We start from the raw sequence: 22,937 nt of genomic DNA, 5'->3' as shown, positions 1-22,937 counted from the left end.
TTTTTGGGGGGTGGGGGGTGTTTTGGTGATGCTTGGGCTCTTACATAGGGCTTCACACATGCTAGAGAAGCACTCTACAACTGAGCTATGTCTCCAGCCTCAATTGCTTTTGAAAGATTCTATCTGTTAAATGAAAAGATAAGAATATTGTTGATCTACATTCCACAACTGTCTGCACACATGGTTTTTATCTGCAGCTGCTGCTAAAATTCCTTCTCAGGAGAAGACACAAACAATGTCTACCCCTCCTTCTAAGGTCACAATGCCAAACCAAGACACAATTCCACCAAAGTTCACTCTGGGGAACCAACGAGTTTGCTGGGCTTATCCACAGAGTATAAGTGAGGGGTTACCTACAGGAGTGTGGGTATTCCTCCCCTAAAAGGTCACACCAGAGTTTTTATCCAGCAGGGATAAGGGATTCCCCACAGCTATACAGATGGACCCCTCCTCTCCCAATCTTTCTTGGCCTGTATACCTAGCCTCTCCCCCAGGAACCTATGCAATTAGGGCAGCATTGCATACTAGGTGTTACCAGCACTGGCTGTACACTCAAGTGAGGACCGCCAGCTCTCCCCTACTTTCTATGAGTGGTCATGAACAGTCAACAAGCCCAACTGGGATGTTTTTTTGCAAGTGAGCCTAGCTGAACACGCAAAGATAGAGGGTGCTTGGCTTAGCGCTGCAGTTCTCAACCTGTGGGTCTTAAATGACCCTTTCACAGGGGTCACCTAAGACTATTGGAAAACACAGACATTTACATTATGATTCATAACTGTAGCAAAATTACAGTTAGGAAGTAGCAACGAAATAATTTTGTGGTTGAGGGTCATTATAACATGAGGTCACTATAACTGTAAAAGGATCACAGCGTGGTTTAGGAAGATTGAGAACTGCTGGTCCACTGTCCTCCTGCCTTAGAGGGAAGTCTTTTACACAGTAATTCATTGGATATAATTCATTAGTGTTCTTACTAAGTCACTTTTTTCCCACAATGCAGTTAAGATCACTGTCTCATTTAGTAACCTCTTCTGTGAGTTTCTTTCCTTGTTATGTGATCAAATGCCTAACGGGAAATGACTTGAAGGAGGAGAGAGGGACTTACTCTAGCTCACAGTTTGAGGGGACATAGTCCATCCTGGCAACAGGTGGCTCCATGGTGGCAGAAGTATATAGATGGGACTCTTCACCTCCTTACATCTTGGCAGAAACAAAAATCAGGCAGCAGGCAGAAAATACGCCCCTGTTAAAAACTTCATGGACCAACCACAAGAGCCTAATTCCTTCAGCAAGGCTCTACCTCCTAAAGACTCCACCTTCCAAACAGCACCACCAGCTGCAGACCACATGTTTTGACACAGAGTCGATGGGGGACACTTTGCACTCAAACCTCTGGTTTCCCGAGGTGCCTTTCTTCTTCCCAGAGTCCTCTCTGTCCCCAAAAGTCTCGCCTAACCTCTTCCTGCCTAGCTATTGGTCATTCAGCTCTTTATTAAACCAATCAGAAGGCGCCTTGGCAAAGACACATCTTCACAGTGTACACAAATATTCTGCAACATCTGACTCCTCTTCTAGTCAAGAGTTCCTTCTATTTGGCCTTCTCTAGAATCTGATACTAGAAAACTGAGGCCCTGAATAGAAAAGAAAATATACTAACCCCCAGACGAAAGTCCTCGCCAACTCTTCAACAATATCAACGCTCATGTGAACGCCATCCCAGGTAAAAGAAACAGCAGGCACCACCTCTTCCAAGTGAGATCTAAACTGCCAAAGGTCACTCGGAGATGAGGCACAGCAATGCACCACCAAGAGATCAAATTCAAGGATATTTTGGTTTGCAAAGTTCGTCAAACAGTCCTTAAAAACAGTTTGCTTCTCAGAGCAACTTGACACGCCCACTGTCTTAAGTTTCTTTTCCTGTTGCTATGATAAAATACCCCAACCAAAACTTAAGGGAGAGGGGGCTTATTTCAGCTCACAGTTCATCTCAGCACCCGGGGACACCAAAGCAGTAGTAGTTTAGAACAGCTGGTTATGTGACACCCATAACACAGTAAGGAAGCAGAGAGAAAGGAACACCAGCTGCTGCTGACTCCCTCTCTCCATTCAGCCCAAGAGCTGCAGCCCAGGGGATGGCATCACCCACAGTGGGCAGGTATTCCCACCTCAATTAACATAATACACATAATCCCCTGAGGCCATCTCCCACCCTGGTGGTTGGAGATCTCACTAGAGATCTCACAACTGAGATTAACCATCACTTTCCACAGAAAATGATTAGAAAAGTTTTCTCAAAGACTGTGTTATACGGCAGATGAAAGATAAACTCTTTCAGTGGTGTTTTGAATGGGAATCCTCCTGATATGGCCAAACTCAAGGAGGAACAGAAAATAAATAAATGCATTTTTTTTTAGTGCAGGTTAATACTACTTAATAAACCAGGCATGGATGCGTGGAGCCCGTAGGCCTCTACAATGCACTTACAGGCTCTGGCTCCATCATCTAGCTCTATTCTGCTTTGGCCCAAACCACATCCAACCTAGTCTGTGAAGCTCTTTTTGAACATTCTCTAGAACCCCCATCAGCAAACTTCCCAGATGCTGGGGGCTGCTGGGAAGAGATTTTCTCAGCAACAAAGGAGCTTCAAGGAGCCTGAGCCGCTGACGCTCTAACAACACCAAGCGGCAGGGTAAAGCAAGGAGTTGCAGGAGCCATCAGCTACAGCAGCTAACTGGAGGTAACAAGCCCCGGGGCAGAAAGCAACATGCTAGGAATGACGGGTAGGACGGAATGTTCCTCTTCCTACCCCCTCCCCCCCCCCCCCCCCCCCCCCTCCCTCCCCCCCCCTCCCCCTGCCCCTCCCCCTCCCCCTCCCCCTCCTCCTCCTCCTCAGGACACTGGACACTGAGGAAGTGGGAACCCTCCTACCTTTACCAGAAGCCTCTATTTGGTAGGTTAAAGACCTCATTCGTTAGACGTTCTGCCCCCGGCATACAGGGATTATCGGGTTCCCATGAAGTTTGAGAAAATAGGGCCTGCCCAACAAAGGAAGCCAGTTGCGGGTGGGTCCTGCTAAGGGCAAGTCCTGCCACCTCGGCCCCTCTACAGGAGTCTCAATAGCTTGGATGGCACCTGCTTGTTTTACAAATTCTCAGTCCAGTTAAACGATGTCCGTCATTATATTAAATGGACAGGACAAACAAAAATTAGGAAACAATCTTCCTGGCCTAATATTACCTCATGCTCCAAAGATAAGACTGCTGGGAAAACAGAAACCAACCTGTAGACACCCAAACCTGTAGACAGACACCCAAACGTACCTCACTGCTGTAATTCTTGAATTCTAAGGAGCTATAGATGTTCAGTGGTTAAGGACATGCTTTGCTCTTGTAGAGAACCCATATTCTGTTATCAGCACGCAAACTGGGATGTTCACAACTGCCTACAACTCCAGTTCTGGAAATATCTAACGCCTCTGGTCTCTGTGGGCACCTGCGTTTGCATACACACAAACACAAATAATTTTTTCTTGTTGTTATTGTTGTTTTGAGACAGGGTTTCTCTATATAGCCCTGCCTGTCCTGAACTCACCACTATGTAGACCAGGCTAGGCTTGAACTCACAGAGATCCACCTGCCTCTGCCTCCAGAGTGTTGGGATTAAAGGCATTTACCATCATGTCCTGCTACAAATGAGTTTTAAAAACAGAATGCTGAAACTTGCTTCTGCCCAGGGTCTCAGTTTGTTATTGTTCTTCACTGATTTCAAAACAACTTCCTTCTCAAAATCCTCCCATCTGTGAAACAACACAACCTAATTTGAATTTTATCTTAGAAATCTATTTACTTGTTTTCAATATTAACCAACCACCCATTTATCTCTATTTCCAAAATAACCAGGATTTTTTTTTCCCATCTCCAGTCTTTCCAAGTGAGTTTATTTGGGGAAGAACAAAACTGTCCCAAGAAATATGGTAGCCAGAGTAATTTATCCCTTCTGTGCACACAAGAAATATTATTTTCCCCAGAACTGAACACATTTCCTGACCATTAGTACATTAACGATTCAGACTATAAAAAAAAAAAAAAAAAAAAGTCTGCTCTTCAAAAGATACCAACAAAAAATGAAGAGGGGTTGGTGACCTGGTCCAGCAGGTAAAGGCTCTTGTTGCCAAGCTTGACAAGGAGCATCAGCTCCAGCAAGTTGTCCTCAGGCTGCCAACTAGCGCCAACTAGTACAAAGAGATACAATAAGGAATTAAAAGGTGATGAGGATAAAATACATGAACAGATGAAAATATTCACAGGACACAGATGCAACAAAGGATGTGTATCTAGAGATGTAGAGAGTCACAGCCATAAACGAGGTGGTATTGGGTGTATGCAGTTTACTCATGACAAGTGAACTGAATACAACTACAGAACACATACACACATACACACACACACACACACACACACACACACACACACACTGTAGTAGACATTTACAAAAAGCAGACATACAATTGACTGGGGAGCACACAGAACAATTTCAAGAGTCAACAGGAAACTATAAACTAGAACCACCTCACACTATCACTGCATATACCCCTAAGGGGCTAAAACAAAAAAGGCTGACAATTTCAAGTGCAGGCAAACAGCAGTCACAGTAGTTCCTGGAACCTGGGAGGTGGGAACACAAAACAGGCAAACCCCTCAGAAAGCACAAATGATGGAAACTTACTTCCAAAGACCGCTCTACAGGTGTCCTTAAGAACTTTGTTCATGAGCACCAAACTCAAAAACAACCTGGTGGCTACACCTTGGTATCACAACCCAGGTACTGTAAACATCACTGAGGAGCAGAAAGAAACCCCCTGGAAAGAAGCTAACTAAGACCGTAGAGGAGAGAGAAAGACAGGAATAACTATAAAGCAGGGGCGAAATGACACCTGTGCCCATTACAGCAAAACTGCAGAGTGCCAGAAGAAAAGCCGGGCTGTTCACAAGGAACAGACAGCCACTGAGTGACAGAGACGGCACCGCTGAGGGTTCCAAACCCTGGAACCCTGGAGATCCATCCTTCTGAAACAAAGGCAACCAAGGGGTTCAAAAGGGAGGTGACCATGGACAGATGCGCTCAGGGAACTCTAAGAGACAGCGCTCCCAGGAAGGCAAACATCCAAATAACTTCTGCACACAAGGAGCACAGAGCACAGCGGCCCTATCCTGCAAGAACAGGAGGAAAGGGCAGAAATCCATTCCAGTTGGGGTTAAGTGACCAAATGAAAATATTAACAGAAGTGTTTGGTAGGAGGTGGTAGGTTACAGGTAAGTTTTATTTTCTCCATGTTTTCACTGAATCATTTTTATGTACATGTCAGCCAGCTTAGAGGACCAAATAGCTCAATTACAAAGAAATGAATATAAAATCAAATGTCAAATTCTCATATCCCCAGAACTGCAATCTATTGCTGCTAAGATCAAGTTTCCCATAAAATCATTTGGTCAATCAATCAATCAATCAATCCCAGGAACTAATTTAAAAGAAAAAGCTAGGCATGTTTATTCACTCAGCACATGTTTAATCAAGGATTTGCTGTGTTCCAGGCACTATCCTACATCCGGAAATAACCCTGTTGAGAAGGAAAAACTGAAAGTGTCCTACTACTGACTTCTAAGTCTTCCTTTGGAGTTGGTAATAAATCACCTTTATGAAAAGCATTTCTCCAAAAGTCTTCAGGCAAAACAAAGTGACTATTGCCACACTGAGTTTACTAACACATGACAGGGTTCATTACAGGCAACCTAGCTGGGCCTGTGGAATATTTGTTTTAATGTATGCACAAGTGACAGTTTAACACATGAAATTAATTCTGTGTAGGTGATGAATCCCACACTAATTCCAGTCTGTTATTTCAGTCTATAATTTCCACACCACAATGGAACACCACTGAAAGTTCACAAGACCGATGTTAGCCAGGTGCATGGCTGGTCCTTTTTTATTTCATCAGTGGCATGCTCAGAGTACCATGGGGTTTTGTTGTTGTTGTTTTGTTTGTTTGGTTGTTTGTTGTTGTTGTTTTTTTGTGTGTGTGTGGGGGGTGTATTCCGAGACAGGGTTTTTCTGTGTAGCTTTGTGCCTTTCCTGGAACTCACTTTGTAGCCCAGGCTGGCCTCGAACTCACAGAGATCCGCCTGCCTCTGCCTCCCTAGTGCTGGGATTAAAAGCGTGCACCATCACCACCCGGCCTCCAGCAATCTTAATGGAAACCATCTGCCTTACCTTGGCTACATGGAAGTGTAGGTTAACGAGGGTTACAACCAAACTTGTGTCAGTGAAGGCCAAAGACTATGATAGAGAAATGCCTCAGCATAAATGTCAGCCATTAAAAGGCAAGAAAAAACAGTGCAACCACATGTGTTCAAGGGCCCACTGGGAAAGCTCTCGAGCACGCGCGCATATGTGTATATGTGTGTGTGTGTGTGTGTGTGTGTGTGTGTGTGTGTGTGTGTAAAATCCAGGCTGGCCTCAAACTCATTATGCAATTATAACCAAGGATGACCTTGAACACCTCCACCTCCACAGTGCCAGTATTACAGGCATGTGCCAGCACACCTGGTTTATTGGCAGCTAGGGACCGAACCCAAGACCAACACTTCACCCAGCAAGCTTACATCTCCTGACCATCAAAAGTGCCAAAGCACAGGAGAAACACAGCCAGGAAGACTTACAACCCCCTGAGTCCCTCCTCCTCTCCCAGGCAAGATGCCACCAACACTGGGCAAAACTGCCAGCCCTTGGAAGAAAAGACTCCAAGGACAATGTCACAGGGCTGTGGGTCCTATTTTTTATTGTTAGCATTGTCTTTTAGAGAAGAAAATGCAGTTCTCAAAAATACTAATTCTCTGCCATGAACAAAGCCAGCCACAAAAGACTGGTGTAAGATGCCCAGTGCATCAAGCCAGCAAAGCACAAAGTCCCTACGAAGTCAGTCTCCTTGGTCCTGAGATATCCCCAGGCTGGTCTTCCAAAGTAAAACCAGCATGCAAAAATTAGATTTTGTCTTTCCTATCTAGAGTTCATCTATTCATTTTCCCAAGTGAAATAAACTATTAAGCATTAATTTTCCTTTTTTTTCTTTTTCTTTTTTTCCCCATTCTGTTACTGAGATTAGAGTTAAGACTGACCTTGAATTTACTATTTAGCCAAGGCTGGCCTGGAATTTATGAGCCTCCTGCTTCTGCCCCCAGAATGCCAGGATTCCCTATGTGGCCTCCACACCTCAACCTTTTCAATACTACTTTTAATCTATATCTTTAAATATTTTCCCTTGGATAATTCCTTTAATGAAAAGCAAAATAAAAACATTGTCCAAAACAATGATCCCAATATCAATGCCCAGAAAAAGAATATCAATGTGAAAAAGTTCATTATAAACAGGTGTCATCTATGCACACCTATTTATAACCCTGGCACTCTGGGTGGCTGAGGCAGGAGGATCTCTTGTTAGGCTGGCCAGGGATACACTGCAAGATCAGGTCTCAAAAGGAAGTGGGGGTGGAGAGGGTGATGTTTGCACTGTATACCTAACTTGAGGAGGATCCCCAACATACAGAACTCCTACATCTAACAGCATACCCCAATCAGAGGAGCATACCACAGTTCTTCATTCACCCCAGGAGGTAGTTACCTCATCGATGATCAAATATTTCTAGCTTCCTGTGGGCTTGGCAGACATCTGCTCACTATCTACAACACCAACTCCCCCAGTAGACCAGTCACTGCCCAATAATGCTTCTATTTATTTTACCCAGAAGCAGAGCTATTAGCCAGACATACTAAAAACACAAACGTTTCGTTGTGCTTGGAGTAGGTCCAATATTAGTGTCTTGCTGCAGTCCGATGCTGCAGGAATATAAAGTGAGCTGTGTGGATGCCATACCCACGGAAGACAAGCATTGTCAGGGACCCACCCACCTGAAAAGCCGAGGAGAAGGCCCCAGCAAGAACAGGGAGGCTGAGGGAAGACATCAGGGATTCCAGAAAAGCCCCACCTTATCCTTAAAAAACCAAACCAATTTTTAAGGCAACTCCCCATTAAAGCTACCAGAACCCAAAAGCACCCCCCCTACCCCACCCCCCCCCCCGCTTTCTTTCTTTCTCCATTCCTTGTTCACATAGAAAAAAAGGAAAGCAAGACAGCACTGGGGAAATGTTCTGAAGTGGGCTTGGCAAGTCCCCACGTGTAAAGCACATTAAACCTGGCCCAACGCGGGGTCGAGGTTAGACTCAAAAACGTTGCCTGCTGGAAGGAGGGGATGGAAGTCTCCGGGGTACCCAAGGCCAGGGGCCAGGGCTAAGGGAGTCAAACGCGGGAAACTAGCAAGGAGAAAGGCTGTAACAAAAATAAATGAAACAGCCCTAGGCCACCGAACTCCGGAGAGGGGGAGGGGTGCGAGAGGCTGAGCACCGTAAACTGTTCCAGATGAGAGGCAGTCACTCGCTCCCACATCTCCACCAGCTCGTCTCAAACCTCGTTTCTTTGTGAACCGTACTTCCCTCTTTTTTTTTTTTAGGAGATTCTACAAAAATCTCCACCAGCAGCTAGTCTCCGGGTCCCCTCAATGAAGCCTGTACCCTCTCCAGGACTCCGAAGTATAAAGCACTCAATCAGAGGGTTCCGGATGGCTCCCACGGCTAAAGTTTCCCGAACTTAAATCGTAAAAATCATAATCAGAAGTTCTGAAATGCCCCACGCACAAAAATAAGGGGAAAAAAATACATATCCTGTGCTTTCAAAAAAGAAAAAAAAAAAAAACTTTCCCCTCTATAAGGCATGCAGCAAAGAGAAATATCTAACTTAAGAGGGTGTGTTCCTCTTTGTCACCCACCGGGAAGCTCTCGCCGCGCGTGGGCGAGCTGCGGTGACCCGGCGGCACAGTGGCACCCGCGCCATCGGCCCACCTCGGCGGCCTGGGAACTGTCCTCTAGGGCCGAGATTGCAGCCCGAGGTCCGGAAGAGGCGTCGGGGTCGCTGTCACCCGGCAGGGTGGGAAGGGAGGAAGCGGGGGAAGGGCGCCCGCAGAGTGGAGGCCAAGGGGGGAACCCACAAGCCCGGAGCCCCGCAGCCCAGGTCCGCGGAGGTGAGCGCCACGGCGACCCGGGAGCTCCGGCTCCCGCTATTGTTGCGGGGCCCTGAGGCCGCCGGCTGCGGGCGGGACCGTCCCCACGGACCCCGCAGCCAGCTCGGCCCGCACCCCGGGCCGCGGCCGCAGGGACTCGCACAAGTTGCCTCCGCGGCCGGGTCCACCGTGGCGGCCGCCCTCCAGCCGCGGTCATTGTTCGCCGCGCGCCTCCTACCTCGGCGGTTCCGGCGGCTCCGGGTCCCGGCTGCGCGCTGCGGGCTGCAGGGCTGGCGAGGGCGCGGCGGCGGCGGCGAGCGAGGGGTCCCCGCGGGCGGCGGGCGTGCGAGCTAGGCAGGCGGCGGCCGGCCGAGGTCCGAGCCATCAAAGGTGGCGCGGGGCGGAGGGGAGGGCGGAGCGGGCGGGGTGGGTGGGGAGCGCGCTCTGGGTCGCCGCGGCCGCCTCGACGCCCGGCCGGAGCGCCACTCGCGCGGAGAGGAGCGGCGCAGAGCGGGCGGCGGCCGCGTCCCCGCCCCGCGCCTTCACCCCGCTCCCCGCTCTCCGCAGCTGCTGCGCCCGCGCGGGGACCAGCCGCCTCCAAGGCTGGCGAGCGGGAAGTGCGGGCCACCACCGCCCCTCCCTGGGCCTGGGCCGGGCCCTCGGCAGGGGGAGCCTGGGCACAGCCTAGGGACAGCGGAGAACCACAGCCCCCTCCAGCGTCCGAGCCGTGACCTGCGCCGGCGCACCCGGCCCCGCCCCGCTCCGCCCGGGAGGCAGGTGCGCAGAGAGGTGGACCCTGCCCGCCCAGAAGCGGTGCCTTACTTGGGCGTGCGTCCAGAGCCGGTGTCTGAGCTGCGCCACCAAGCCGAGCGCGGGAAGAAGAGCCACCGCGGAGACACCAGCCCTGGTCTCGGGTGAGTGGAAATGTGGAGGGCCGAAGACCCGCGCACCAGAGGAGCCAGCAGAAGCTGGCGGGAGATCCGTGGCACCGACTCCTCAGGTCGCTTTTGGAAGCCCGACATAGGGCTGCGACGTCGCGTGGAAAACGTTTTGCAGAGACACCCCCCCCCCCCCCGCCTCCCGCCGCGCCCGGGCCACTCGCGCAGGCTTCCGGCACACCCTAAGCTGCGCGGGATTCAATACTAGAGGCTCAGGTGCCACCTCTGATGCTGCCTGGGCCCAGAGTCCACCACCAGAGGGAATCCCACGCCAGTGTCCACCCCCATCACCCTTCGGCCAGGGGACAGCAGAGTGCCCTGCGAGGGTGGCTTGCAGGTGTTTGATCCCATCCTGTTTTCCAGAACTTGGTGATATAGCCGGAAGAATCAGGACAGAGAAGGCCTAGGACTCTAGGTGACTTTCAGTCACGGCCCCACCCACCAGGTGCTAGTTTTTCGTTTTTGTTTTTGTTTTCCATCATACCCCTTCCCAGCTTCTGCTCTCTTTGAAACACGAAAGCTTCATTCTGCTGGATCCAGAGGCTGCTGTGTCCCCGCCTCTAGCGCCAGTCTGGCTCAGAATCTGGTGGTCACTTTGGGCCCTGGGGCAGTTCACTGACCTCAGGCTCAAGGGACACATTTTACAGGAGAGGCTACTTTGTTTAGCCAAATGGAAATTGTCCCCGTGGGAAGGGAGACTTGAGATAGGAAAGCTCCTACCCAGAGAGGGGCACCCAGATGAATCGTTTCATCATGAGGGTAGAAAGCCCCAGTCCGTGCCGACTGGGGCCCTTAATTTCCTGCTGCACACTGAGTCAAGTTCCCTTGGCTCAGGAGAAACAGACAGGCCTTGGGTAGTTTGCGGGAAAGAAAATGGGTGGGTCGGAAGCTGGTCCTGTGGCCAAACTGTGTGTGGCTTTACAAGTATGGATGAGCTATTTTCATCCAGTAATTTTCTTAAGTGTAGTGGCTGAACCCCCAGCAGCAGCAGCAACAGTACTCACTTTTAAGGAATGGAAATTCCTCCTCATCCCTCCCCAGAAAGAGGTTCCTTATGTAGCCCAGGCTGGTCCTCATGCTTTCCCCCCTCAAGCACTGGGATTACAGTCTGAACCACTAGGCCCAGAGAAGGAATACAAATTAATTTAATAGCCCCAGTCCTACCAAGTCCTCACATCTAGGTTGTTAGGTTCTGACCTCAGATTCACTGAGTCTCTTCACAGGAACAAGAAGACAATGCCCAAGACTGATCCCTAAAGCTGTAACATGACATCCATATTTTTAAAGTTACTGCAGGGGATTTCCAGTGTGTGGCCCACTTTGCTAACAACCCCTGTAGCTGAGATGGAAAAATCACCTGGGAATCTTGTTCCCATGCAGAGTCTGTATCAGTCTGTTTCTAATACATTCCAGGTGGCATGTTTTGGTTGGTCCAGGGACTGTGTTAGCCGTAAAGTGCTGTGTATCATGAATAAAAGCAAAATGGTTGGTATTACAAAAAGGCAAACAAGCCGGGCGGTGGTGGCGCACGCCTTTAATCCCAGCATTCAGGAGGCAGAGCCAGGTGAATCTCTGTGAGTTCAAGGCCAGCCTGGGATGAGTGAGGTGGCCCAAAGGACCTCTGTGGTAGAATGCACGCTTCAGGTTGTCTCCATTACTGCAGCACCAAACCTAAGGTGTCTCTTGTCGCTGTGAATCACTTCAGAATATAAACACAATGTCCTAGACTATTGGTGGGGTTTTGGGGTCACCTGTTATTATCCCTCTTATTAATTTTATTTCTTAAAAGGTGGCCCATGCCTGTAGTTCTGTGACACGCTTTTCCTGGGGAGACACAAATACGGGTCCACTCTCCCCAGAAAGGGAACAGATCAAAGTAGCAGCTGCAATCGAAGGGCAACTTGGTGAGCCAAAGAGATTTTTATTGGGGTTACTAACCAGAGTGTGGGTGAGGAGCAAGGGGTGACCTAAAGCAGCTCCCTTACTAAAGAGCACACTCCAACACAGGTGAGGGCTGATGAAAGCTGCAACCCCCTCACCCCACCCCACCCCCACACATCCACACTCACACATCCACACCCCCACACACTCAGCTCTGTACAGGACTGACAGAGAAGCCAGGGAGCCAGTCTTCTGCCTAGGTGGAGCTTCACAGAAGTTTGTTTACTTCCTGAGTCTCAAGCACCTCCCCCTCTCTGTAGGAAGGGATGTTTCAGTTCAGAGGAAACTGCTGACATACCGTTGTAAGTTCAAGACTAGCCTGAATTTCATAGTGACATGTTATCTCAAACAAACAAACAAACAAAACAAAACCACAAACAGGATGTTTTGTCTTACAGATGACCTGAGGTCAGTTATCAGCACCCATGTGATGGCTCACAATTGCCTGTTACTCTTCTGCACATACACATAAATAAATCTTTAAAAACAGGTGGGTATGGTGGTGCACAGCTTTAATCCTAGCACTAGCCAGGTAGAAGCAGGCAGATCTTCATGAGTTTGAGGGTGGCCTGGTCACTATAGTGACTTTCAAACCAGCCAGGCCTACGTAGTAAGATACACACACACACACACACACACACACACACACACACACACAAAAGCCCACACAATTATGGAACAGTCCTGTGTTCACATGGTAAAATTAAGCCGTGTGGAATGGTACAAGCAACCATCCCCTGTACCCACTGTCATTTCTCAGAGGTAGTTTTCCTATCCATTTTTAGATTTCCTGAAATGTTCTGGCCTTAAACAAAAGGGAAGGGTGCTGAACAGTTGGCTCAGCAGTTAAGAACACTGTTGCTCTTACAGGAGACCCAGGTTCAGTTCCCAGCTTCCACCTGTTGGCTCACAACTATCTATAACTCGAGTTCCAGGGGACCCAACACCTTCTGGCCTCCACAAGCAACAGGCATGCTTGTGGTGCACACACATACATGCAAGAAAAACAATCAGACACAAATATTTTTCAAAGTGCATGTGCACAAATATTTACTATGAGGAGCTCACGTGTTACCTTGAAGACAAACTTCTCCCACAGTACCCACTCCCTGGCAGACATCACCATTCTTTAGTTGGGGGGAATCTCTGGGTTTGGACCATGCTGCTTCCTGGACCTACAGTTGTGTAAGGCCAGCACCTGAGGAGCCTGCAGCCAGGCCCTCGGCCAGGAAAAGGGTCTGCCTGAAGCAGCTGTGGACGAGACTCTGGTTTACTCCTGATAGACACATCCTGCAGATGCGCTGACCTTCAGAATGACCAGGGCACAGTGACTCATCGCTGTGGCAAACCGAAGTGAAGAGTCACTGGTGTGGTTGGGTCACAGCATGTCCTAGTTAGGGTCCTATTACTGAGATGAAACACCATGACCAAAACCAGAATGGGGAGGGAAGGGCTGATTTGGCTCACACTTCCACATTGTTGCTCACCACTGAAGGAAGTCAGAACAGGAACTCAAACAGGGCAGGGATCTGGAGGCAGGAGCTGATGCAGAAGCTGCAGAGGGTGCTGCTTACTGGCTCGCTCCTCCTGGCTTGCTCAGCCTTTCTTATAGAACCCAGGACCACCAGCCCAGGAAGCAATTCCTACATTCTTGACCCTTGAAACCCATGAGATGCTGTTATGGGCCACTGTGTTTGGGAGTAGCTTGCTTGGCAGTACATCGATATCACAGCATAGTATGGTAGGGCAAGGGTGTTCAGTGTTCAGAGTCACATTATCTGGAAGAGTATGAGTCTGTCTAGATGGCAGCACCTCTTGGGGGTTGGAACTGAATTTAATTTCAGCAGCTCACTCTGCAAATCCTGCTCCTTTCTGGGGTCCTGCTGTCTGCAGTGTTGGAGTTAGCAACTCCTTAACCAACCCAGTGGAGCTGAGTTACAAGGAGAGCAGCTGACACGCTGTAGACACCTAAGGTTGGAGAACTTCAGGGCTGCTAGACGGTGCCTAGAGGTGAGGCCTTGGTTCTTCTGCAGGAGAGTTATAGACTTGACGAGAGGAAGCAATGGTAGTGATGGACCAGGGTCGGGGGGAGGTCAGAGGGTGGGAGAGTAGAAACTGGGCATCAGAGGGATGTCTGTAGGACATCCTTGTCAGGGGTTATGAAGTAATCCTCCAAAGAGTCTCCAGCCACTTCTCCTTCCACTCTACAGATCTGAAACATGGACACAATTATTTAACATTCCATCACGGATCCTGTGCTTTGAAGCTGAGCAAGCTGTGACTCTTTCAGTCAATAAAGGGCAGTAGAATTGGTGCCGTGAGACCTTTGCGACCAACTCGGAAAGACCATTGGCTTCCAGCTTGTTCTCAGCACAGACTTTCTCAAGAAGGCGTGCTCCACTTCACAAGTCCCAACTCTCCCAAGACTGCCATGCTCAGGCTAGTTGGAGCTACTCTGGGCAACAGTCCTAGGAGCCCAGGGTTCATCTCAGCCCAAACGGCAGGATGTGAGGGAGGTAGACATCTCAGAGTAGCTTCACCCTACTGTCTCTGCTCCCAGGCTTTCTGGCCAGCCTAACCTTTTGGACCCTTCCAGCTTATACAGTACCATAGAACAGAAAAGCATCCCAGTGGCACACTGTCCCAATTCTTGTTCACAGTGTCTCAGTTAGTTTTCTGTTGCTGTGATAAGACTCCAACCATGACCAAGGCCACATATAGAAGAAAGAGTGGCCAGGTAGCAATGGCGCACGCCTTTAATCCCAGCACTTGGGAGGAAGAGCCAGGTGGATCTCTGTGAATTTCAGGCCAGCCTGGTCTACAAAGCAAGGTCCAGGACTAAAACTACACAAAGAAACCCTGTCTTAAAAAAAGTGGGGGGGAGAGTCTATGTGGGGCTCATGGTTTCAGAGAGACAAAGCCATTACCAGAGAGGATGACAGCAGACAGGCTCTCTCAGCAGTGGCTAAGAGTTCACATCTTGATCCACAAGCATGAGGCAGAGAAAGCTACCTGGGCATGGCATAAGTTCTGAAACCTGGGCTACCAAGTGAGTTCCAGGAAAGGCTCAAAGCTACACAGAGAAACCCTGTCTCGAAACGCCCCCCCCCCAAAAAAAAAGAGATGGCATGGCAATGTTGTTAAAGGTTTATTATTTCTGTATGTGTATATGAGTGTGTATATACACCTTTGAGTGCAGAGGTCAGACAGAAGAGATGTCTGACTTCTCAGACATCTGGAGCTACAGGCAGTTCACAGGACATCTATAGATGCTCTCGTGTGGATGCTGAGATCCACACTCTGGCCCTCATGACTGAGAAAACACTTCTAAGCACTGAGCAGCCTCTGTAGTCCTCATGGAAAACTTTTAAATCTTGCCAGTCTTAAAAAAAAAAAAAAGGGCTGGGGAACAATTTTATTAGTGTTTAAAAGAAAACCCCCAGGGCAGGCAGCTGTAAATCTCAGCAGCCATCCAGAGGAGATACATGATGAAGAGAAGAGAGAAAGCCATGTCTGTGGTGATATTTTATTTGTGCTCTAACAAATAAAGCTTGCCTGGGGATCAGAGGAAAAAGCCAGCCATTATATTAAACACAGAGGTCAGGCAGTGATAGCACACGCCTTTAATCCCAGCATGGGGGGCAGGGATTCATCTGGATCTCTGTGAGTTCAAGGCCACACTGGGAACAGAGCCAGGCATGGTAGCACATGCCTTTAATCCCAGCACTAGTTAACCATAGAGGTCTGGAGGTCTGTACAGACAGAGAGGAAGTGATAGAGCTAGGTGGAAAGAGAAGTGATGTAGCTGGGCACAGAGAGGAAGTAAGATGGCAGGGCACAGAAAGGTATATAAGGTGTGAGTATACAAGAAGTAGCTCTCTCTTGGGTTGAGGATTTCCTAGCGGTAAGAACTTGTGGCTGGCTTGTTCTCTTCCTCTGATCTCTCAGGTTTCACCCCAATATCTGGCTCTGGGTTTTCTATTAATAGGAACATTTAGCGATTCATGTTACACATGTTCTTTGTGAGGAGGGGGCTTCAGAGAAAGTGGAAGAGCCCAGAGCCCTGGTGCAAACACACTGAAGCTCTGGCCATATATCTGAAAGAAAGATACACCCAGAAGGAACAGGAAAAGCTTATGGTTTTCTGACTCTAGACCCAAAAATACAGACACTCATAACAGATCCACTGTGACTCCAGTGCTTGTCATTGGTATAACAGAAACAGTCTCATCACGTTACAATTGCCTGGTGTCCTTTCTTTTTATTTATTTCTTTATTTTGTACGTTATTTTTTGAGACAAGTTCTCACTCAATATGTAGAACTCACCGAGATCCACCTGCCCCTGCCTCCTGAGTGCTGAACTAAAGGACTGTGCCTTCATACCCACCTCTGCATTCACTCTTCTCTGAGAACTGCCCCTCATGCCCCACCTCATTTTGCCATTCACTGGGTCACTGGTCCTTGTGTTTTCTTTCTCATAGTATCTTTGAGGTGTTACGGTGGTCAGTCCTTGAGGTCCTGCAGGGAATATACTTCTCGAGGTTTGGTTTGGTTTACAGTACTTTGTGTAGCGCATTCTCCCTCTTTATAGTGTCCTGTTTTTTGATGTTTGATGTTTGATGGTTTCATAGTTTTACTTGAAAAAGCCCTCCCTACTCAAGGCATTTTAAAAACATGCTTTCCACTTCGACAGTGTTAATCTTATACTTTATCATTGATCTATCATTTATTTTGGCATGAGAAATAAGATGTGAACCCAATTTTTCTTTTCCCCACATGGCTATATAGACACCATCTGAATAACCCATCTCACCCATGTTTATTTAAGATGGCCAACTTCAGACCAGCAAGATGGCTCAGCAGGTAAAAGGTGCTTGCTGCCAAGTCTGTCGACCTAAATTCAATCCCTGGTCCCACATGCGGGAAGGAGATCACCAACTCCCACAGCTTGTCCTCTGACCTTAAAATGTGCACCATGGTGTGCACACACACATTCACACAGGCCATGGCATGCACATGCCCACACACATATTCATGCTGTGGAACAATCTCTGTACACTGTAAATATGTATTGCTCTCATTGTTAATAAAAAGCTGATTGGCTGATGGATAGGAAGAATTTTCAAAGCGGAGAGAATACTGGGAAGAAGAAGGGCAGAGTTAGAGGAGTCACCAGCCACATGGAAAGGAAGCAGGACTTGCAGGAGAAGTAAAAGCCACAAGCCTCGGGGCAGCGCATAGATCAATAGAAATGGGTTACTTTAAGTGTAAGAGGTAGTTAGTAACCAGCCTGAGCTATCAGCCAAGCATTTAAAATTAATAATAAGTCTCTGGATGGTGATTTGGGAGTGGTTGCTGAGACACAGAGAAACTCCCCTACAATTGATACCCAAACATACGGCACCTGTGTCCACATAAGCCCTGAGAAAACTTTTAAAATGTTCCAAACACAAAAACGGAGCCAAACATGGCTTCCTGGTGTTGTATCTCTCATGCCAGCTACAGTAGAGAGATATGTCTGCTAGCAGCTGCCAGCCCACCATGAGCTAAGCAGAGTGGTGGGTTCCCACAGTCTCTCACAGGGGCTGTGGTACAGAGAGGCTTCTGTAGGCTTGAGAGCTCTACCAGCACGCTGCATGGTGGATTTAGGGTTTTGTTCACACAGGCTAGAAAGGTTAAGATGCTCAGTAAAGACAGATCCAGACAGGAAAAAAAAAAAAAAAAAAAAAAAAAAACCTCTAAAAAGATTACAGTGTGTTTAAAAATGTACAATGGCTGAGAGAGAAAAGAGAAATGATACAGACAGTCATAGAAAAAATAGTTTAAAAATAATAAAGTAAAGAACTAATTAAAGAATAAAGTACTATAAAGGAAAAAAAGCTATGCAAAGATGGAAAACACACAGGGAGTCTGGATCCTGTAGGATATAGTGTTGTCTTCAGATTTTCTGATTGCTAACGAAGGAACAACAGCTGCTAAGATACACTGGATTATGAAAACTGCTGTATTAAACCAACCTGTATATTTAAAAATGTCTTCACTTCAAAATGGAAGTCAAAAGATAAGTTACTTTGGAGAAGATGCTATGCTTTTATTTCCAGAGGAAATGAGAGGCTATGGATTTGTTCCAGGTTGATATGGATCAGATTTGATCAGGGAAGACCCCCAAAGATTCAGGACACAGTCTGGAAAAAACAATACCCACATTCCCCAAAGATGGGTTATGGATGTTTGTTGTCATTTAAGGGGGGTTGGTTGCAAGTTGTTCTTGGTCATAGTCAGGGAAAAAGCTAAACAAAAGAGTTAAATTCAAAGATCTGTTTCTAAAGGAAACAAGGCGGATATTATCTAGAAATGATGAGGGAAAAGAGTAGATTATTGAATCTACTTTAATCCAAAAAACAACTATTTATCTCCAAATATTTTACATTGGTATGGATTTTGGTATACTGATATAAATTTAAAGTTAATTTTGTTGTACTGTATGCATGTTTCTACTCTTGTTTGAAGTATTGTGTTTATGTAGCTCATTTAAAATGTAATGTATAATTAAGAAATACAGATTAATAGTCATCTATAATAGTTAAACTTATAGTCATGTTAGGTATGTTTTCAAGGTCATACACAGATATATTTAGATAGACAGATGGTCTTCAAACACTTTAAAGCTTTAGATTCACAGAGATAAGAGAGATAATAAAATATTTTCTCTAAATTTGCCAAATACAAATGGATACTGGATATTGTAACTGTAATTCTTACAGAATAACTCTAACATATACTTTTACTATGTTAAAGTTAAAACCTTCCTTTTTAATTAGACAAAAAGAGGAAAATGCTGGGAACAATCTTTGTGCACTGTAAATATGTATTGCTCTCATTGTTAATAAAAAGCTGATTAGCTGATTTTCAGGACAGAGAGAATGCTGGGAAAAAGAAGGGTGGAGTCAGATGAGTCACCAGCCAGATGGAAAGGAAGCAGGGCTTGCAGGAGAGGTAAAAGCCACGAGATTTGAGGAAGCACATAGATGACTAGAAATGGTTTGATTTAAATTGTAAGAGCTAGTTAGTAATAAGCCTGAGCTATCACCTGATTATTTACAATTAATAATAAGTTTCTAAATGGTTATTTGGCAGCAGCTGCCAAGACACAGAGAAACTCTGCCTACATATTCACATACATCATGGCATGCACACATACATATTAACACAGGCTATGGCATGCACACTCATATATTCACACATGACATGGCTGTAGCCAGAAGTTTTTCTGGTCCTGCCTGGCCCTGCAGTTGGGAAAAATCTCTTCCACCTGTGTCCTGCAGCCGTTGGTCCCAAGTAAACACACAGAGGCTTATATCACTTACAAACTGCATGGGCTATGTGTCAGGCTACTTGCTAGCTAGCTCTTATAACTTAACTCAATCCATTTCTATTAATCTATATGTTGCCATGGTTTCATGGTGTTACTGGGATGTGGGCATCTTTTTGTTCTTGGGTGGTGGGCTGGTGTCTCTCCCAGCCCCACCCTTCTTCATCTCTGTCTTCAGTTCAAATGTACTGCCTAACCTTATTCTGCCTCACCGTTGGCTAAACAGCTTTATTTATCAACCAATGAGAGCAACACATATTCACAGCATACAGAAAGACATCCCACAGTACTTCTCCTTTTCTGTCTAATCAATAAGAAAAATGTTAACTTTAACATAGTAAAATTACATATAACAAAACAATTGCAAGAATTATAGTTGCAATATCTAGTCTGTTTGTATTTAGCAAGATTAAAGAAAATATTATATCATCTATCTTATTTTTGTGAGTCTAAAATTTCATATCTAATTAATCTTTTATCATAACTAAGGAAAATTATAACTATCTAGTCTTCAACCACATTAAAGACCCCAGAAGGATATATTACCTGAGTAAACAGGAAGTGCATTGTGAGCAACTTCCAAAACTCTAGAAATGACAAAAGACATCTGGTTGCCTGGAAAGTCACCTAAAGTTCCTCTGCAATGTTAGAGCATCCATCTTTAGCCTATGGGCCTACAGTCTCTGGCAAGCTTTTTTGTGAAGCAGGAAATTTGAAGGATTGTCTTACCTATGGGCAAAGTTCATCAATCACTTCTCCCTTTGTCCTGTGAAGCAGGAACCTGAAGAACCATCTTATCTTGCAAAGTTTAATGGTCATCTTTCCATGGGTCCTGCATGTCCAGGCAAGAGCAGTTTCTTGCCCAAATGGCTGACTTTTGCCACAAAGAAAACAGACTCCATATGGAGTTTCATTGATGCCCATCATCTTTTCTGAAGTAGATTGGTGCTGCCAGGAGCAGACATGTCTAAATGTCCAGAAAAGTCTAAGTTCTTAAAACATTTTAAATGCTATATTGAAAATATATAGGTCTTTGAAACGTGTGGAAATTACCTACCTAATTGAAATATATCTATGCATACCTATTAAACTTAACTAACCATGACTATAAGTTTGATTATCATAGATGACTAATTATTAATTTGTATTTCTTAATTGTACATTACAATTTTAAATTAGTAAAAATACATATATAGTATAACAAAATTAACTTTAAATTTGTATTATTAAACTATAATCCATAGCAATGCAAAATATTTCAAACAAGTTGTTGCTCTCTAAAAGTAGATTCAACAATCTACCCATTTATCCTATCATATATATATCCTATATTTCTATATCATGTCCCCTTTTCTTCTTTTAGAAAGATATTGACTATGACAAATAACAATTTGTAACAAAATCCCTAAACAAAGGCAAACATCCATAATCCACTTTTTTGGGAGGGAGGGAATGTGGACATAGTCCTCTAGGCTACTTCCTGCTGATTGGGGGCACTGTTAATCTTATGGGGATCCTGAGAAAATTCAAGAAAATGGTCAAGTCTTGGGAAGACCATCTATAACCTTTGCTGATAGATAGTATCTGTCAAGGTTCAGGAGGTCTCGCTTGATCAAATCTGAATCATCTTGACCTGGAAAAAAATCCACAGCCTCTTGCTTCCTGTGGAAACAAAAGCAGAGCCTCCTTTCCAAAGCAACATATCCTTAGACCCAAATTGTGAAGTCAGGATACTTTTAAAGTTTATGTATTGGCTTAACTCAGCAGCCTTTACAATCAAATGTCTCTCTATCCAGTTAAAAATCTCATAGACAACATAATCCAGACTCTGTGTAATTTTCATCTTTACATGGCTTATTATATTTTTATAATACTTTTTTAATAAATAATTTTTTTCTTTATTATTTTGTGTTTAAAATTTTATACATCAGCCATGGGTTCCCCTGTCCTCTCCCCTCCTGCCCCCCCCCCCGCCTTTCCTCCAGCCCCTCCCCTCCATTCCCATGTCCTCCAGGATCAAGGCACCCCTGGGGATTCATTTAATCCTGGTAGATTCAGTACAGGCAGGTCCTGTCACCTCCTTCCAGACTGAGCAAAGTGTCCATGTGTAAGCCCAAGGTTTCAAACAGCCAGCTCATGCACTAAGGAAAGATCCTGGTCCCACAGACTGGATGCCTCCTAAACAGATCACGCTATTCAATGGTCTCACTTATCCAGAGGGCCTGATCCAGCTGGGGGCTCCACAGCCCTTGGTTCATAATTCATGTGCTTCCATTCGTTTGGTTATTTGTCCCTGTACTTTTTGCAATCTTGGATTCAACAATTCACACTCTTGCAGACCCTCCTCTTTCTCGACAGTTGGACACCTGGAGCTCCACCTGGGGCCTGGCTGAGGATCTCTGCATCCACTTCCATCAGTTATTAGATGAGAGTTCCAAGACGACTGTTAGAGTGTTTGGCCATCTGATCACCAGACTAGGTCAGATCAGGCTTTCTCTCGACCATTGCCAGCAGACTACAGAGGATATATCATTGTGGATTTCTGGAGACCTCTCGAGCACTCTGCTTATTCCTGGTCTCATGTGGTCTTCATTTATAATGGTCTGTTATTCCTCATTCTCCCTTTCTGTTCTTGATCCAGCTGGGATCTCCTGATCCCCTAAGATTTCTTTCCCTCAAATCTTGCTCTTCATTACTCCCACTGTCATCCAGGTTGTTCATGGAGATCTCATCCATTTCTCTGTCATTGGGTGATCCTTGGGTCTTTCCTAGGGTCCCGTTTTCTAGGTAGCCTCCCTGGAGTTGTGTAGCAATCTAGTCATCTTTGTTTTACATCTAGTATCCTCCTATAAGTGAGTACATACCGTGTTTGTCCTTCTGAGTCTGGGTTACCTCACTCAGGATGATTTTTTCTAGATCCATCCATTTGCCTGCAAACCTCATGATGTCATTGTTCTTCTCTGCTGAGTAGTACTCCATTGAGTATATGTACCATATTTTCTTTATCCATTCTTCAGTTGAAGGGCATCTAGGTTGTTTCCAGGTTCTGGCTATTACAAACAGAGCTGATATGAACATAGCTGAGCAAATGCCCTTGTGGTATGATTGAGCATTCCTTGGGTATAGGCCCAAGAGTGCTATAGCTGGGTCTTGGGGGAGATGGATTCCCAATTTTCTAAGGAAGCGCCATATTGATTTCCAAAGTGGCTGTACAAGCTTGCATTCCCACCAGCAGTGGAGGAGAGTTCCCCTTGCTCCACATCCTCTCCAGCATAAGCTGTCTTCTGTGCTTCTGATCTTAGCTATTCTGACAGGTGTAAGGTGGTATCTCAGAGTCGTTTTGATTTGCATTTCCCGGATAATTAGGGATGTTGAGCAATTCCTTAAATGTCTTTCAGCCATTTGAACTTCCTCTGTGGAGAATTCTCTGTTTAGTTCTATAGCCCATTTCTTAATTGGACTGTTGGGCATTTTGATGTCTAATTTCTTAAATTCTTTATATATTCTGGATATCAGCCCTCTGTCAGATGTGGGGTTGGTGAAGACCTTTTCCCATTCTGTAGGCTATCTCTCTCTGG

At 46.1% G+C, this 22,937-nt stretch overlaps 1 protein-coding gene across 4 annotated transcripts in view; it reads right to left on the bottom strand.

Annotated features, from left to right (window-relative positions):
- Farp1 (FERM, ARH/RhoGEF and pleckstrin domain protein 1) overlaps window positions 1–10,129 on the bottom strand; it is a 266,129-nt gene extending 256,000 nt beyond the window's left edge. For 2 of the 4 annotated variants that reach the window (XM_036199554.1, XM_036199558.1), the window contains exon 1: window positions 9,346–9,409. The gene's annotated coding sequence lies outside the window, so the exon portion shown is untranslated. Of the gene's footprint in view, window positions 1–8,876; window positions 9,100–9,345; window positions 9,410–9,929 lie in introns of those variants that run through there. The other 2 variants (XM_036199556.1, XM_036199557.1) reach the window with 2 other exon arrangements.
- Between the last annotated feature and the right edge of the window lie 12,808 nt (window positions 10,130–22,937).

Source organism: Onychomys torridus, chromosome 9 (assembly GCF_903995425.1).
Source record: "Onychomys torridus chromosome 9, mOncTor1.1, whole genome shotgun sequence".
NCBI lineage: Eukaryota > Metazoa > Chordata > Mammalia > Rodentia > Cricetidae > Onychomys > Onychomys torridus.
The sequence above is the reverse complement of the archived record's forward strand: the minus strand, read 5'-3'. Positions and strand labels throughout refer to the sequence as shown.